The 18,056-nt window shown below is 44.8% G+C and overlaps 1 protein-coding gene across 4 annotated transcripts in view; it reads left to right on the top strand.

Annotated features, from left to right (window-relative positions):
• Nucleotides 1-1,646: 1,646 nt before the first annotated feature.
• RHOBTB1 (Rho related BTB domain containing 1) overlaps nt 1,647-18,056 on the top strand; it is a 57,912-nt gene continuing 41,502 nt past the window's right edge. The window contains exons 1-2 of one of the 4 annotated variants that reach the window (XM_033148905.1): nt 1,647-1,836; nt 9,774-9,870. The gene's annotated coding sequence lies outside the window, so the exon portion shown is untranslated. Of the gene's footprint in view, nt 1,837-9,773; nt 9,871-14,847; nt 14,867-15,292; nt 15,355-15,466; nt 15,488-18,056 lie in introns of those variants that run through there. The other 3 variants (XM_033148908.1, XM_033148904.1, XM_033148907.1) reach the window with 3 other exon arrangements.

The raw sequence follows: 18,056 nt of genomic DNA, 5'->3' as shown, positions 1-18,056 counted from the left end.
GGGGTGCCTTGAATGATGGTCAGGGGTGCCGTGGGCAACACTGGCCTCTGTCCCTGTTTCCTTCCCTCCTCTGATGCCCTCTTGCATCTCTGCCTCCCAAAGGCTTGCACAGCCCTGGCTACAAGCTCACCAAGCAAATGGTGTTTCTGGAGCTGGCCAGGGGCTGTTGGTTGCCAGGAGCTGAAATGGCCTCGGAAGAAGAGTTTGGATTTGATATCCCGCTTTTCACTACCCGAAGGAGTCTCAAAGCGGCTAACATTCTCCTTTCCCTTCCTCCCCCACAACAAACACTCTGTGAGGTGAGTGGGGCTGAGAGACTTCAAAGAAGTGTGACTAGCCCAAGGTCACCCAGCAGCTGCATGTGGAGGAGCGGAGACGCGAACCCGGTTCCCCAGATTATGAGTCTACCGCTCTTAACCACTACACCACACTGGCTCTCGGAGTAAGCAAGCAAGCAGGCGAGGGAGCCCAGCCAGCCAGTCTGTCAGCCCTTGCTGTTGGGAATGGACAGACAAGTCCCAGGCCCCTGTGGAGTAGGGTGAGGACACAACTCTCTTTGGGGGGGGCAGCTTAGAGACCAGGCCCGGAAAACTCCCAAGGTGAGGGGAGAGGAGGCTGAGGGAACACTGCACAAGGGAGGGTGTTCGATAAAGAGAGGCTGCCAGCTCTTCAGGCAAAGGGTGATGTAACTGGGCTCCTGAGCCTCACCAGGGGTGCCACAGAAAGAATGCAGTTGGTCAAGGGAGCCGTGGACACAAAAAGGTTGAAAACCTCTGCAGTAGAGTTTTCACATATATAATAGAAGCACATAGGAATGAGTTACATATCCCCTGCCACTGCTAACTCAGCATATTCCTTTTATAGTAAAAGAACTATAGGGTTACTGGCCCTTCTCCATGCATTTATGGCTCATAGAACTATAGCTGCCACCAAGAAGGGGAAATCCTCCTCAATTTATGGATGATAAAGTTGCCAGCTTTGTTGTGGCTGTTTTGGCCCTGCTCTGTTACTTTTAAATACTGGCTGGCTTTGCAGACATTTGGGAGGCGGCGCTTTCCTCCTCACCTTCATCTCCATCCTAAAAGGACACTGTCACCTGCTAAACTCTCAAGCTGATGTGGCAGGTGAGAAACCCAAAAAGCAAAGGCTGGAACCTTGTCTGGGATGGAGAAATGAAAGTCACAGGAAAGCTCTTAGCTCTCTGCAGCCCAACCTTGTGCTCATTTACAAGGAAGAAAGCCTGTCAGAATTCACCTGGGCTTACCTGCAAGTAACTGTGTCTAGGGCGGGCGGGGCCTTTATTTAGACAATTGATTGCTCTTCACACCTGCTAATAACTCCGGCCTGTGCCTTATATATGTTGATATATAGGTATAGTTGGGGGCGGGGGAGAGATAGACAAAAGTGGCCTTACGACCTTAGTAAAACCCAAGAAGAAGAAGAGAAAGAGAGGAGGAAAATCATTCACTTCAGGCCGTGCGCAGGATACAGCCCATAATCCTCCTCCTCAAGAAGAGCATCCTTTCCTCCTCTCTCCTTCCCCCCCCCCCGCCTCACGGCCTCGGTCACGTGACCCGTGGCGGCTCCTGTGCGGCTTGTCCCAGCCAGGGGAAGGACAGGCTGGGAGGGGTGTGGCGCCCTGGAGCAGCGAGCCGGAGAGTAGGCGAGGGAGAGGAAGGAGGGAAGAAGCTCCGCGCTCGCGACAGGCGGACTAGGTTGAGCGAGCGCTGCCCGCGCGCAGGTTTCGAAGGCGCCGCGGGGGCGAGTCGCGGCGGGCCCCCCCCCTCTGGAGCGCGCGGCTTGTGCCCCTCTCGGAGAAGTCTCTCCTCCTGTCAGGTGAGGCGCGCGCGGGTCACCCGGAGAAGGCGGCGAGCGAGGCTGAGTCGAGGAGCGGAGGGGGAATAGGGGAGCTGCGAGGGAGGGGCGAGGGAGGCTGGCGGGTCTCTAGAGGAAAAAGGAGATTTAATTCGGAACTGTGGCGAGCTTCTTCTTTTTCTTCTTCAAGCCTCCGTTCCCCTTTCTTGACCTGGAGAAATATCATACCGTGTCTTAAGTACGATGAAGCACTTGCATGGTATTAAGCACAGAACAGCATTTATGTTTATACACAGTGTGTATAAGCTGTGCAGTTAGTATGCTTTACTTAAACTACTGCCTCTGCAGATATACAGCAACTAAAGGAGACTGTGGAGCTTGCCACAAGAAAGTTTTCGCCATTAGCTTGTATTAATTTCATACCCACTTCTCCCATTGGTGAGAAATATGGGTAGCAGTATCAGTTTACAGTGCAACGCTGCACGTGTCTGCTCTGAGGTAAGTGTGCATTGGTTACAGGCAGGGCTTTTTGTCAGTCTGAGCTCAGTTTCCGCACCTCTCATGTGGGCACCATTGCCATTATAAGAGAACAAGGGAAGCGTTCGTGGTGAGTTCGGGCACCTTTTTTTCTAAAAGAATAGCACTGGTTACAGCAGTTTTACCTGTAGTTTATCCCTCACAGTTGCACTTTCCGAGCAACCCTTAACTACAGTGCCTGGGGACTGAGGTAAAGAATGTGATTCACATGTGCTTAAATGGTATAATGTGGACACAGCTTTGGTTTCCTTTGGGAGCAAGAACACTCTGCAGACTTATGCTGGCCTTGCATCACTTCTGCTTTATTTAGCACATTTACATTCCAACAATGGGCAACAAAATCACTAAGCCTGCATCCCAGAGAGTAACAGTGTGGACCCCTGCACCCCATTCCAGATTCTAATCCTGTTAAAGTTGGAAGTCCTTTTGCCCCTCTCAAAATTCAGAACTGCCACCTGCTACCTTTTCTTACACCTGTTTGCAGAGCAATGGTCTTCGACTCAATGCTGCAGGTATATTGGCCATTCAGGAGACCAAACAAACATCCTAGTGTCCTAAATGCCAGCTCCCACTGAGGAAAATAGCCTCTCATCTGTGGCTATTAATAAGCAGTCAGCAGAAGGAAGGAAGGAAGAATGGTCACCAAGTAGCTGTAACAATGTTCTTGGATAGCACGAAAGTACAGTAACATTACTCATTAATTTTTGGTCTTTCCCGCAGCAATGCTTATATGGCTAGTTAGGGAAGATGGTAAAGCTGCTTCCCATTTAACAGATTAATTTCTAAAGAACTACATCTGCCTGGAAGGCATATTTGCCCTTGAAAGTCTTCCATGAGTGATGTCAGCTGTGATGAACAAGCACTCTGCACATGTCCTGAGACATATTTTAAATGACTTCTGTGTCTATTCCAGGAGCCATCCCTGATGTTGTATAGTGATTCCAGAACAAGGCCTTGTGAGCACCACACAAATCACACATTGTTCTGCTCTTTTGTTTTTCTTTTCAAGTCTGGTAACTTGTATTCTGCAAAACCAGCTTCAGCACTCCCACACCAGTAGGGTTTTGCTTTCCTTTATGTAGTATCTTGTAAAGAACAGTGGGCACAAATCTAGGCAAAGTAAAACACACTTAAGCTCCATTGATTTGCTTAGGCTCAATTCTCTTCCAGTGTATTAACTCTGGCTGGTGCCCAGTATTTCCAAAGTGTCTTGGAAGCTGCTAAGGGAAAACAAGTATAATGAATTATGTGTTATGCATTATGTGAATTATGTATTATGTGACCTCTCCAATAGCTAACTCATGGGATGCTTACAATACAGAATAAAACCACAGCTGCAAGTGAATACATACTGGTAGGAAATTTATGTCCTAACTCGATCCATATTTATTTGCAAGTAAGGGCTCATTCACACGTCAGTTTGCATTGCAGTTTCTAGGCACGGGTCCAAGTGTTCTTTTGTCCCACTCCTTTCCCTTGGGAAAAGAAACACCAATCAGGTTTTCTGCTCAGACCCATGCCTGGAAGTCATGAACATGTGCCTAGAAATTGTGACGCAAACAGAAGTGCGGATGAACCCTACAACACACTGGTTCGAAAGCACAAAGTGCAAGTAGATAAATAGGTACCGCTCCGGCGGGAAGGTAAACGGAGTTTCCGTGCGCTGCTCTGGTTTGCCAGAAGCGGTTTAGTCATGCTGGCCACATGACCCAGAAGCTGTACGTCGGCTCCCTCAACCAGTAAAGCGAGATGAGCGCTGCAACCCCAGAGTCGTTCGCGACTGGACCTAACGGTCAGGGGTCCCTTTACCTTTAGATTGCAACCTTAAATCATACTTGAAATTAAATCCCATTGAATTTAGTGGGAATTTAGTGTACATAAGAAAATCATGTTGCATGTGTGCATAGGCAACCTTTTTAAAAAAAACAAAACAAAAACGAAACACACCTTGCAATGCAATCCTATACATTTCCACTCAGACGTAAATCCAGCAGAGTTCAGTGAGGCTTGCTGCTACTAGCTGTGCAAGTGTGTATAGGATTGCAATCTGGTGGTCTAAAACTGGATACAGAGAAGTAAACAACGAACAAGCTGGAAAGAACAAAGGTATGAGTAAATTGATAAGTGTAAGAAGTGAAGTTGATCTGAAAACTAAAAACTTCCCCAAACCTCATTCTTTAAGCAGACCATGATCCAGGAGTCCTTATGAATTGCTTCATTGCAATTATGTTTAAAAAGAAAAAAAGGAATGGCACACTGAGCCTACCAGTAAATGTAATAATGTAAACATACCTATCAAGGTTCATTGAGTCAAGGGGTTGCATTTAACTAACTTTTATTCACGGTAGACCCATTGCAATTCATCACCATGACTAAGTTGGATCCATTCATGTCAATGAGTCTGTTCTGAATAAAAGTTTAATACAACCCAGTGAAATGTTCTCCTATATAAGGGTAGTTGAGCATTTTATTTTATTTTTAAATCCTATTTATTCCCATTGGAATATGCTTAATTTTGGCTGGAATGTGCCCTAAGAGTGTGTGTGTGTGTGTGTGTGTGTGTGTGTGTATGTAACATTATTGCATTGTGTTTGCAAGCATTTCTGATGGAAGTGTTTGAAGTATGGTCAGGGTTGCAGTTTTAAACTGGTGTGCTTACTGGAAAGTGAAGAAAAAAACAGGTTCAGTGACTTGTAGGTTTCATTGTTAGGCTGACTGTAGACCTTTGACAAAGACAGCAAACTTCTATAAAGAAGCTTTTCTTCTTTTAAAATAAATTATAGAAATGGCATGATACATAATGCATAGAATTGCCTTTGCTATGAGATGATTGGTTGCTATCAAGTTGTCTATTACACCCAGCACCGCTGCTTTCTAGAACATTGCACACTGAATCCAAGTTTTGTTACTGATTGTGAATCATTTATGCATTTTTAATAATTTAGATAAAACTTCTTTATGCCTATTTTATGACGTAGCTGCAACGAAAAGACGGGATGCTTGCAACATGGCCATTTTTATCTGATAAAAATTGAAATGGAAGAAGCAAGATACAACCTTGCACTTTTTTCCACTTTCATTAATCATTTAGAGCTCTCATAATGGAAATTTGATGCACCACTTCCTTGGAACACCAGGGACTTATATGCTTATATTATAGGAGAGAATGAATCCATAGACACTGGAAAGGGCCTTAGATTTTTCCAACCTACCAGAGTCTTCTTGAGAGAGCTGGCCTCTCTTTGAATAATGCCCAGAGGAAGCAATTTTCACAGCTTTACTCAGGCAGTTGGTTTCCTTGTTTAAGCAGAAGCTTAATGACTTTGGGATCCATTAAGCATGTTTCATTTCTAAATGATATTTTCTAAATGTTTCCTGCTACAAACTTATTGCCTTGACCACGTTTTGAATGTAGCATAATACTTGGGTAACAGTAAGGGTGAATTTTGAATTTGGCTTGGGTAGACTGATTTTACATTACTTTTAAAAAAATGTATATTAGTGTGATATCTTTAGAAACATTGTAATTCTGAATAAATTAGGGGATTTTCAAAATGTCATTTTCATCAAGTTATTGATTGTGTTTCCCTCTCTCATTAAATGAGCTTTGACTCCTGCTGTAAACTAGCATATCCTCCATTGTTTCTTTGGACTTTCCTTTTCCCATGTGCTCTTCTATCAGTCTCCTCCATGTATTTCTGCGCTGGCCTCCTTCAGCTTCTCAAGACAGAGCTTCTCTGTGGGGCAGTGGGTGCTACCGTATCCGTGGGTTGAAGTTATGACTCTTATTGTCAAGATTGTTTTCTTTCTAACAGGGATGATTGGCTGCAATTACTTCAGTAGAAGCTAAGCTTAGGAGTTGAGATGTGGCTTCAAACCCAATGCTCAGGATATAAGAAAAGATAGCAGTTTGGCATTTGAGTTTGGAGATACAGTAGCTGAGAGATTTGAGATGGGAGTATGTTGGACTGGGAGGGAGCAGCCTGCAGGGTATCCTTCCTGTTGCTTTGTGAAAACTGAAGTGGGGTTGGCAATTATATTGCTTGCTGTTCACTTCTAATAGGATTGATTGTTGGCATCTGTCTGTCTCGAGACAATGGAGTGCGCCCTTGGTGGTGAAGACAAACTGCTGCATTAACAGAACCAAAGTGACCGCCATGGGGTGGAAGCCTGAGCGGTGTAGTGTATATGGAGATGTTGGGGTGTCCAGACAACAGGCCCACCCTCTCAGCCTCACTGATGTGATCCAATGGAAAGCTGAGCAATACTTTGGCACCAGCTTGGCTGCAGGAGTTGCTGGAAGGAAGTGTAAAAGGTGCCATCCAACCATCTTAGGGGCTCCACTCTGGATTTGTGTAGGGTATTCTCCTTAGCCTTTTCTTCTCCCAAAGACATCCTGCAAGGCAGTGGAGGTGCAGGGTAGGGGACCAAAGGTGGACAAACTACCCCAGAAAGAGCATTTCAGAAAGGAGGAACTCTGTTGTCCAAAATCCTCCAGAAGTGAGAACATTTTTTTAGTCAGAGGTTTGGAAGCTCAGCTGCAGAGACTCTAGTTGAGGCTGGCTGTGGAGGTCCACCAGGTGAGTGAGCAGCTAACAAGCTTGGACTGTGGGTTATTCTAGTCAGTAGCTGCTAATCTGCTTTATATGTCCGGGAGCTTGCCAGCAGAGTTGGGAATAAAAGGCTAAAGGAATCGCTTCAGTGCTGGAAAAGCGCAAAGGAGAGAGTGCAGCAGGAAATGCAACAGTGGCAGCATGCACTGGAAGTGAGTGGGCTGGAAGAAGACTAGTTGAAACCTATTTATTACATGCCTTACAATATGCCATAAATAAAGCAACCTGCAAACCTATTGAGGCCTTACTAGGTAGGATCTGGTCCCTATAGCTGGAGTACCCCTGAGATAGGACGCTATAGTTGGAGTAGTTGAGGAGCCTACGTGTAATGGAACCAAAGGGTTACGAAGGATAGCTGGCCTGAGTATAAGCAGCTGAGATGATGAAGAGAATGAGAAGCTACTGAGAGCTATCTTGAGTGGATGAGGCTTGGTGGTCTGGCAGAATATACCCCCCCCCCCCGCCTGCCCATTGATGCAGCAATGAAACTGCTAGCACATTTGCAAAGCTAGGCAGGGTCTTGTATGGTTTCAAACTGGATAGGGGACAGCATGTTGATATTCCTGCATTGCAGAGGATTGGACTAGATAACTCTTGGCGTCTCTTCCAACTCTGCAGTTCTGTGGTTCTATGACCTCTGGATAAAGACTGTTCAAGGCCTTATATCAGCACTCTAGTCCACAGCATGAGTCAGAGAGGGCCAATGATGTGGGCTTTCTGTAAACTTCTGAAAATGGTTTTATTCATATGCAAATAAAGGTAGTGATTTGCATGTTTATTTCACTTGAATTCAGTAAACAGAGCTAAAAGCTTTGAAATTGCCAAGCTTAGTATTGTATTCACAATTGGCTGTCATTCATGGTTACTGAAGAATTTAGGAAATGGACAATTTTCCACCGGGGGGGGGGGGTGCAGGGAATAAAGGCTTGGGGAAAGTTCTGCTCCACATCACTGGAATGGGTCAGTTTAAAGTGCATAGCCTACAGTAGCACACCAGTCAAACTTATGCTGGTATTCGGTTCCTGAGTGTGCCCCTTCACTGTTTCCACTGTGCAGAAGCCCCTCCACAGTGTGATGCACTTACGAAGGGAGGCACAACTGCGCAGATGAAAGGGAAACGAAACATAAAGAAACAGGGACTAATGGGGTTAAATAAAGGGAAATGGTTTGGACACAGCCTTAGAAAAACAAGTCATTTAGTTAATGACTGATTACTGGAGAGCAGCTGAGTGGTTGTGGGGGTGGGTGGGTTTGTGTTAGGCTTCCTGAGAAGAAGGTATCTTAAAACATGTGATTTGATCTCTTGAAAGCAAATGGAGAGAAGCTGAGAGCCGAGCTGCTAATATAGGTAGATTAAGAGCAAGGCAAAGCATAGTTTATGGGGCATGGTGGCCACATGGGCATTGACTTGGTATTAGGGGTCAGATCAGGATAAGCGATAGCAATTTGTGGGAAAATCCTTTGCATAATAGAGGTATGCTTATTAGAGCGCTGCAACTACATTCCCGACAACTTTGAAAAAGGGAAGCAAAGGGAACAATTCTCAGGATGAGATTCCCACACTGTATGTTCTATGGATAGTGCAGAGATAAGGGAGCTGCACAGTCAATAATACTTGACATTTATATAGTGGCTTTAGAGTGTTTTGAGAACTTTGTACACTATATCAGTGATGTTACTGTCAGTTTCCTTCCTAGTATGTCTATTATTTTTGCATATTTACAGTATACTATCATCTTCCCAAGCAGCTCAGGGCACCCTACACAGTTCCCTCCCCCTTTCTATCTTTACAACAATTCTGTTGCATGGATAAGGCTGAGAGAGTGGCAGGTGGGAAGGTCACCCAGTAAGAATCGTAGCTGAGGATGGATCAGACCCCAGATTTTCCAATTGCCAAAGCAGCAAAATTTGAAATATATTGTATTATATAATATGGAATGCCCTATTAATGTGGGGCAGCAGGGCTAACCAACTTTACAAACTGCATGTAAAGGTTAGTCGGGATATGCATTTGAAACACCTTGCGGGGGACACACACAAACTATATAAATGCAAAATGTTATTTTTGTTCTAGTCTGTTGGAATGCATATCCCACTCTTCAGCTGAAAGTGGCTTCCAGAACAACCTACAAATATTGATGAGGAGATGGCCATTGAAAACATATGTTGATGGTCCAGCTTCAAACTAATTTTTTAGAAAACCGAAATGTATTCATAAGTAGCATTCCCAGGTTGAGGTGTTTGCCTCTCAGTGCCAGCTCCACCATGTCTCCTCCAGATTGTTTTGCTCAACAGCAAGAAATATTGATGTTGGTCAGCTTTGCAATTACACCCAATCATTACGTTTGTGTTGTTTTCAGTGATACTATACAGACATAATAGGGAGATAGATTTGCCGAAGTGTATAAGAAGTGCAAGGAGGCAATGGATCAAGTGTGTGAAGTCCATCCATCTATTGGGTTAACTTGCCACACGTTTTGATATACACTTACTTCTAGCGGGAATAGCCAGACTTCAAAGAAAATAAACCCCAGAGATGCAAACTTGACCAGTTAAGAAAGCGCGAGGTTGAGACAGAGCAGATACTGACTCCTACCAAAGAGCATGTGATGGTGGCAGGCTGGGGGTTAGTAAGTGATTGGTGAGTAATGCTAGATAACTGTAGACAGCAGGTGGTAAGAACTTTCAGAGTTCTTTCTATCCCAAATAGCTGATTCCTAAATGGTGGTTTGGGGGCAATGTAGCATAGTCCTAAATAAAAACAAATTCGCTCACATTGTGTAAAACACCATGTTTTTCCCCCCACAGGGAAGATAAGGAAACGTGCGAACAGTTGTCTCTTAAGAAAGGATTCCTTTCTGACCGAGCTCTTACAATGGCTGTGAACACCCTTTTTCTCTTGGTGGTGAGTAGAAATTTATTCCTGGAAAATGTATGTCACAGAAGTGGTGATAGATGAAAGCGCTTCACTAAAGCCATCCTTCATCTAGCTATTTCTAGAGCATGCCATTTGCAATATAAAATAACCTTTTTCTTGAAAGAGGCTCGTTCACACGTGGACCACATTGTGGGACTAGACAGCACTTGTTTCCCTCTTATGGAAAACCACACGCAGAGAGAGTCATAAAGGCAGACACAATAAATTTTATGAATAAAGTTGATTTAATTCATCCTGGAGAATATTTTAAATTACCTTTTTATGCATTTTCCTGAAAGGGAAATTGTATGTGTATATGCATATATAGGGGGCACAGGGGGTGCTGTGGTCTAAACCACAGAGCCTAGGGCTTGCCGATCAGAAGGTTGGTGGTTCAAATCCCCATGACGGGGTGAGCTCCCATTGTTTGGTCCCTGCTCCTGCCAACCTAGCAGTTCGAAAGCATGTCAAAGTGATAGTAGATATATAGGTTCCGCTCCAGCAGGAATGCCGTTTCCGTGCGCTGCTCTGGTTTCGCCAGAAGCGGCTTAGTCATGCTGGCCGCATGACCCAGAAAACTGTCGGTGGACAAACGCCGGCTCCCTTGGCCTATAGAGTGAGATGAGCACCGCAACCCCAGAGTCATCCGTGACTGGACCTAACGGTCAGGGGTACCTTTACCTTTACCTATGAATATATAGCAATTTTGTGTGAACTCTTCACTCTGTTTCAAGGTGTAGCTCATACATTTTGTTTGAACTATAGTTACTGAAGTTATGTAGGCTTGCATATCTTATCAAAATTCATTTCCTGTTTTGCAGCAAGAAAAGAGGAGGATGGCAGTTGGGGGAAAGGGGAATGTAGTGCTTTGGGGTTGTGGGGTTGAATTGAATGATCACTCAAGGATTCCTTACTCCCAACTCTTTGATTCTAGTGTAAGGCAGAGGCTGGGGAAGAGGACTGCTAAACTACCCAAACTATAGCTTAGCTCAGTGTAGCGCAGCACCAAAACAGCCAGGAAGAGCAAATCAGCCACAATATCCTCTCTCGGAGTCTGCAAATACACCTATTCATGCCAAGCCTTGGTTTGGCTTGGTGTCACATGCAAACCAGGCGATAGTCACATGCCACAGCTAATTGCCCTGATCCAAAGGCAGACCAAAATCTGAATTAATTTTACAGACATCCAGAGGACATCTAGAAAATTAAGCTGATTGCAGTAGATTATTTCCAGAGAGGACAGAATGAAGTAGAGTACTAATTTCAACAATGATGCTTATTTCATCCACCTTTAACTCTCTGCAGTAATCTTCTGTCTTTCATGTAAGTGATACAGATGTGACCAGCAATCTTTTTAACCTTTCTTCATGATATTTGTCCTCCTAGTTTGGGGGCTAACATCGCAACTGTCTTGCAAAACCATCCTTTGCTTTTCAAAGATGTGTACCATTCACACAGAAGGCACCCTCTCTGGAGAGCTGTTGATGGTGGATTAAAAGTTTTTAATGTTTGATGTTTTACTGTGGTTTTATAATTGGTTGGAAGTTTCCCAGAGTGAGTGGGGCAACCCAACCAGATGGGTAGCAGGCAAATGAATGAATGTATCACCAGCCTCTATTTTTCTGCCTTTCCCAAGTAGGCTCACCGAAGCACTGGAATGGCTCTGTCTGAAGTTAGCCATAGTTTCCAGTATTCACAAGAGGAGTCATGAAAATATGCTTGTGTGTATGCCTTTAACTAAACATGATGGAAATCCTGAGCTTAGGGGTGTTGCTAGTTGCTTAAAGAGCTTGGGGCACAGTTCTATGACAGGGGTAGGCAACCTAAGGCCCGGGGCCCAGATGCGGCCCATTCGCCTTCTCAATCCGGCCTGCGGACGGTCCGGGAATTAGCATGTTTTAACATGAGTAGAACGTGTCCTTTTATTTAAAATGCATCTCTGGGTTATTTGTGGGACATAGGAATTTGTTCATTCCCCCCCCCAAAAAAAATAGTCTGGCCACCACATGGTCTGAGGGATTGTGAACCAGCCCACGGCTGAAAAAGGTTGCTGACCCCTGGTCTATGAGATAAACTGATATATGTGAATTTGTATGCATAAATGATCAATTGGGGAAAGCATAGCGGATGGCTAAGGTTTCACTAGCACTGACCTTTATTGTATACCCAGCTGGCTTAGGGTCAAAGTTAAAACCATGCTTTTTAAGTTTAAAAAATGGGGAGGGGCAAGATACCCTGGCCCATCATAAAATCCCTGGGCTACCCAGGAATAATGTCCCTGCATAGACCTCTAATGAATGTCAGGGATTCAACACATGTTTCAAAACTGCTTTACTATTCTTTGTAACCTGTTGTTCAGCTACAACTGTATTCTCTCTCTCTCTCTCTCTCTCTCTCTCTCTCTCTCTCTCTCTCTCTCGTGTGTGTTGCTTAAAAAAGCAATTAGATCCCCAGAAATATATTTTAATTATCAAAGCAATAGACAGAATTATAAATATTAAATAATGAGCTTTTGGGGGGGGGAACCCAGTGGATCAGGATTGCTGGTTGTTAAATACACTCCAGCTACATCATTCAGTGTCAGTGAAGACAAGATAAATGTTTCTTTTCTTTTTGGTAATGTTCAAGTCACCGTTTCAAGTATAAAAATTGTGGATCTAAATGTTATGGCAGTCATTGTCTGAGGTGCTGAACTGACTAAAATGTAAATGGCCTTTGAGTGAGGCACTGAAAATACAACTGGGGGACTTTTACTTCACTGCCTCTATCGTTGCTCTCAAAGTAAATTGCATTTGACAAGGCTCTTTCTCTAAGATTAGCAGTGGTTAGATTAAGCTGTCCTTGATTTTACCATTTAATCTGGCACTGTTGTTTTGGTATAGTGAAGAGAACAAGACAACGGACAGCTCTTTTCCTGTTCTGTGAACTGCATTAGCAGTCCTAAGACCATATCATCTACTCAGACAGGATCCTGCAGTGAGACTCCATCACTTAAGGCTTTCGGATAAAAGTGGCACTCTAGTGATGCATTTTGGACACTGATCCATGCCCAAGAGCAGGGCTGTTCATATGTTCTACCAAAAGCCAACAATTCTTTGCCCAGGATGAGTTGAATTCTGCAACCTGTGTAAATTAGGCAAGTTGTGTAAATTAGGCAAGTTGTGTACATAGTAGTTATACAGTGACTGTTTTGTGTGACATACTTGCTAGTCATAAGGAAGGGCAAGGAGTTAGGATGGGTGTACCCCAGCTATTCAGCTGCTCCTCTGGCTTTATGAGAATTTCACAAGGCATGGTTTACTTTCAAGTGTGGCATATCCACAAGGCTGCCCATGAAGTTGTCTATCAAAGTCACAAAGGAGAAGCAGTAGCTCAAGGCAGCATTCTCCTGTCCTTTAGCAGTGTTATGAAGCTTATACAAGTTTAACAGAAATGGAAGCATTGGATATAATCTGGAAAATGCTCCAAGCAACATAAACACTACTCTGTACTCCAACCTCTTATTTAATCCTTTTAGGAATTTCAGGGTCCCCTTTCCTTGACATCCAGGATTTCTATGTATTGCTAAGATTAGTTGCATTAGTTGCACTCACTTTGCAGCTTGTCTAATACTTAAATGTTCAATCTCTTTATAGCAAATCAACAAATTTCTAATGAAATTTAAGAGCACAGTCTGTACTAAATGGGTTACCAAGCATGAAGGGCTGGAGAGATACCACCACCCTCCTATTTCTTTCACTATATTAACAAGCAGGTATGAATATACAATCTCAAGAATTAGGAGGTTTGAGTGTGCCCACATCCTGCATCTCATTCATTCAGCCCTCTCTTTCTTGGCCAAGTGTAAGCTTAGTGCCCTGAAATTGCCTTATTCATTATTAACCCTACAGATTTTGAAGTGACTACTCATGCACACGTGTTTACCTGATATATACCAAGATTTATATTGGCATAGAGATGGAGTGATGGGGTGAAGTTTCCCCTGCTGCATTTCTTCCTGTTTGGTTTGTGCCCTCCATGGCTTGGGGGGGGGGGGTGATGGCAGTTGGAGTCAACAAGAAGAGATGGGCAGTGGTTCATCATTCATGTGTTGGCAGCACAAGAGAGATAGAAAAAGTGATGTACACTTATAATTGCAGCTAACATTTGGGGAAATTGCATTATGTCATAAATTATAGTTGTGTTATTAATATGTTCAATCTCTGTTGCCCACACTTTGTTTTTAAGTATAAAGGGACTTCTTCCTTTAGCATGCATGTCTGTTGCATAGATCAACTGTGAGCTAACACCACAAGCCTAGTTTGTGAAATCCACTGTCTGATGTGGAATGAAAGAGGTGATTCTGCAAGGGCAAATTACCTTACTACCTCTCAGCCAAACTACAGTAGGCCTACACTTTTTAAGGCGCATGCAACAGATGCAGACACAAGTCTCCTGTTTTGTTTTAAGGAATGGCATGGGATGCTTACCCCCTTACTCCTCTAGCTACTTTCCTGCTCGAAGTCCCCCTATAAGCTGCTTTTTTGTCTCAATGAAAATCTTGCATACGGTAGTGTTGGGGAGTCTCGCTGTGAGTAGCTTCCAGTCCCCTTTCGTGGAGTTACTTTAATTTTACAAAGGCAGGCTTCTCATTGGTATGCTTGATTCACTACATTTTATCTTAGAACATTGTGCATATTTATGTACTTAAACAATGTATATGCCACTTAGCTACACTTGCCTCTAAGCAGATGCAAAGGCAGCATGTGACAAATGTGTTTGCAAGCATGGGGATAATGCATGCATGCCCCCACCCCCGGGAGCCAGGGGTGACTGCAGCCTCTCCACACGACGGTGAGTGAGGTGAGTTTCTTCCTCGTTCGGGGTTTGGTGTGCTACAAGGGAGCCGAATGCCTTTGAGGTGGGTCCTGAGATGGCGACTCCATGAGATCTGCTCGCGCGGTGCAGATCTAAGGCTCTCTTGCAATTTCTGCCGATGGGGGCGGTGAGTAAACAGAGCGACCCGGACTGTGCATACACAGTGTTGGCGCTCGCTCGCTGTGACTGTGTTGGGCGCTGGCAGTCGCCTCAGTCCCCGCCTCCTTACGCAGAGCCACCCGGCCCCGTTTTCATGAATGAAATCCAATCGGCCGAGTATAAATAGACCCGAAGGCTGCCGACGTCACCATGAGAGCGGCTGCTACCGCTGCTCCGGAGCTCGGCTCTTTTGCATTGCACTCCAGATTCACCCTGAATCCCGAGGGAGGGAGGGAGGGAGGAGTGGGTCTAGCCGGAGAGAGCGCATCGGCTGCAGCTGCAGGAACGGGGCGAAGGGCAGCTCCAGCGCCATGCTGCCTTTGTGCAAAGTTGGCGGGCGGCTCTCTGGCATTGTGTGCCCCGCGTAAGGAGCGGCTGCTTCTGCCAGTGCCGCCGCCGCCGGGGGCCGCCGCCGTTGCTCAGCCGCGGAGGCTGCAAGGCACCAGTCCCTGCCGGGTAAGGCGCCGTGTGTTCCGCCGCCGCCGCGCGTGATCGTGCCCAAGTTTTGTGCGCGCTGCATCCCAGCATCACACCCCCTTCCTCCCGCGCCCGTCAGCTCGCTCGCGTGTTTGCCGACCACACGTGCAAGGTACCCTCTCCCGAAGTGTTATATGGCAGAAAGTTAGCGCGGTAGGACATTAAGCCTAATGGGGGCAGTAACAGCGGGGTTGCCCCAAGGGATCTCAGGCCTTTGACCCAGGGAACTGGTGACAGTCCATAACAGGCGGGTCGCTCCCACACCGGTGGTCTCCCGTGATGCCAGATTTGCTGACCGGGCACTATTCCCAGGTTGGCATGGCACGGTTGACCTGCGGGAGGGAAGGGAAGCTCATCTCGGAAGTATTGGCCGCAAAACCTAAAGGCATCATAACTTGTCCCCTTTTGTCCGTGCAAATGCTCACTGGCCTGCCTTAGCCTCTGCTGTGTCTGTTGTGGGTTGCTGTGACAACAGCCAGGGGGCTACCATGAGAGGGCTTGCAACGGACACATTAGGGGGCGTACAAGTTCAAGCCAGCAACCAATGGTTGCTTCTTGGTGTCTGAAGAATAAGCCCACCATATATATTATGATATGTCCACTGTGTGTGTGTGTGTGTGTGTGTGTGTGTGTGTGTGTGTGTGTCATGGGGAAAGCAAGTCTGCTGAATGTTTGAATGAGTGGGAGAAACACAGGTTGCAACCCAGCCAAGCCATTTATTCCAGTTGCAAGACAGCAGGTGTGCCACTAATAGGAATAGTCTTAAGAAGTCCTGAGCTTTGGTTGCATCATGCTTAATGATATTTATACTGTAATAAACATTTTAATAGAACAATTGGGTACCTCCTCCTCCTTTCTCTGCCCCTATTCCTTTTTGCTTGGAGCTTGTGGTTTCCAACAGCCACAGCATCCCTGTCAAAGCAGAAAAGGCAAGGCAAGCAGTTCGAGCCAGTCCTTTTGACCGACTTGGCTGCTGCTGGCCATAACGCAAACCATGCGGCTGAAAAGCTGGCTTTGCACATCTGTTCGCACGGAACCGTGAAGTTCTGCATATGGTCACAGCGAGAGCTGGCAGGCGATGCCAGAATATTCTCAGCAACTGACAGTAGCTCACCCGCCGTTTGTTTTCTGTTCCTGGACGTTCTCTTGAACAGCAGCCAAGCATGTAGCGCCTAGCAAACTGGCGGCATTAAATAAATGCTAAGTAGTGCTGGAGCTATTTTTTTAAAAATAGGAGAAGATAGAAAACATGTATGTGGCCCATTCAACCTGTCGTATGCATTTTTGGAACCCGGCCAATGGCCATTACAATGGTTCGCTTAATTAATCATTGCTAAGTCAGAAGTTTGCAGAAGACGGTTCTGCATACCCGCCATGCTTCCTTTGCCCTCTTCAAGAAAATATGTTTTGCTTACACCTGAAATTACCTTTTAAATTATCTTTTTGTTTTAATGAGCAAAGCTCTTCTAAATGTTTTGTGAGCAAGAGAGCAAACAAAAAGGACTTCTTTGAAACATTATTTCCTTTTTAGTGTTGTTTTGCATGCATTAGTGGTATCTATACAGCAACTAATCTGCAGTTCTCCAAAGGCCTGAGGAGTTTGTTCTTCTGATACTTTTGGATAGTTCATAGCTCGTATCAGCTGAAGTACATTGTTATCTAGGTCAGGAGACACTTTTTTCAGTGGATTGGGGGAAAAAATCAACCATTAATAAAAGCTAAATACTGAAATCCACACTCAGGAGAATAGTTTTCATCATCTCTCAGGAAACTTTGAACACACTATTGCTACAGTTTGATCAAAATCCATATATGAATTTGGCTTAAGTTTACAATGTTTGCACTAATATCCCACTGTCTGCTCTTTGGCCTTTATCACATGAAAGCTCTATTTGACAATTAATAATTTGGCATCAATCTAACAACAAGAAGGGTTATTAAGGCAATAATTAAGTCTCATCATCCCTACATCTATTAATATATAGAATAAAGCAACATATTAATATACAAATGGAAGGAATGTGGGGTTTGGATCCACCCAACAAGGCTGTTTATTTAATTATTTGGTAACAATGTAAAGTCCTTTTGCATTAAAATATGGCAGCCATAGAAGTTGATTCAAATGCCAGTAAGTAATATTTTATTGTTGTGAAGGAGAGAGATAATGTATTTATAAAGACTTTTATGTGATATCATTTTCTCAGAGTAATGGGAACAACTTCCCTCCTAATGATTACAGCAACAGTAATGTGAGTGATGTACAAATGTAAAGGAGAGGAGGGCTTAGGAACATAGTTTCACGTACCTCAGTGTTGTCTACACTAGCCTTCTCTAACCTGGTACCTTCCAGATGTTGGTCTGCAACTTCCATCACCGCTGGCCATGCTGGCTGGGGCTGATGGAGGCCAATATCTGGAGGGTGTCTGGGTGGGGAAGTCTGGTCTGTACCAACGAAATGTGGTTCTCCAAGGTTTCAGGCAGAGAAACTTTGCTAGCCCTGCCTGCATGTCAGGGATTGGATCTAGCATCTTCTTCATGCAACACAGATAAACCAGCATTGAGCTAAAGCCTTCCTCTTCTTGTAATGGTGGGAGAGGTGCAATGCTACACTGACATTGTTGCTGTCATTTGCATTTATTGTAGCATACGGTGCTTTCAGCAGAAGTGCTCCCATGGTGGTA

This window comes from Lacerta agilis, chromosome 5 (assembly GCF_009819535.1).
Source record: "Lacerta agilis isolate rLacAgi1 chromosome 5, rLacAgi1.pri, whole genome shotgun sequence".
Lineage (NCBI taxonomy): Eukaryota > Metazoa > Chordata > Lepidosauria > Squamata > Lacertidae > Lacerta > Lacerta agilis.
Note: the sequence above shows the minus strand (reverse complement) of the source record. Positions and strands in the feature narration are given on the sequence as shown.